Below are 554 nucleotides of genomic sequence, written 5' to 3' on the forward strand. Positions count from 1 at the left end.
TATAATTTCAAAGGGCTGACCCGCCTCCAAGGGCGATCAGATTACAATTAGAAATTGTTTTATAGAAGTCTGGCGTTAGACCCAATTTCACTTGATAGTACCCTGGCGTCACGTGGAAGTTCGGGTGTTAGTTGGTAGTCTGGCCTTAAGCAGAACGTTGGGCCTTGAGCAGAACGTCGGCCTTGAGTAGAACATTAGGCCTTGAGCAGAACTTCGGGCCTTCGGTAGAATGTCGGGCCTTGAGGTGGTAATGCAACGAAGCTCGGGCGGTGGTCCGACGAGACTTCGGCAGTTGTCCGGTGAGGTTCCTGCGGTGTTCCAGCGATGTTCCTGCAGTGGTCGAGGAGGAGCTTCTTCCTTCTCTTCTCTTCTTGCTTGGGTTCCCTCTTGTGAAGAATGAGGGCTCTTTTTATAGATTTTGTGGAGTGGCATAGCTCGTAAATAGGCGTGAGATCATGGGCGAATAGGGAGTGGTTGAATGGACGACCGATGTCGAATCCTATGATCGTGCACCGTTCATTGGACATTTGAAGGCCTTAATGATGTAGGAATTT

The sequence above is a fragment of the Dendrobium catenatum genome, unplaced genomic scaffold (genome assembly GCF_001605985.2).
Source record: "Dendrobium catenatum unplaced genomic scaffold, ASM160598v2 fragScaff_scaffold_308, whole genome shotgun sequence".
In the NCBI taxonomy this organism is placed as follows: domain Eukaryota; kingdom Viridiplantae; phylum Streptophyta; class Magnoliopsida; order Asparagales; family Orchidaceae; genus Dendrobium; species Dendrobium catenatum.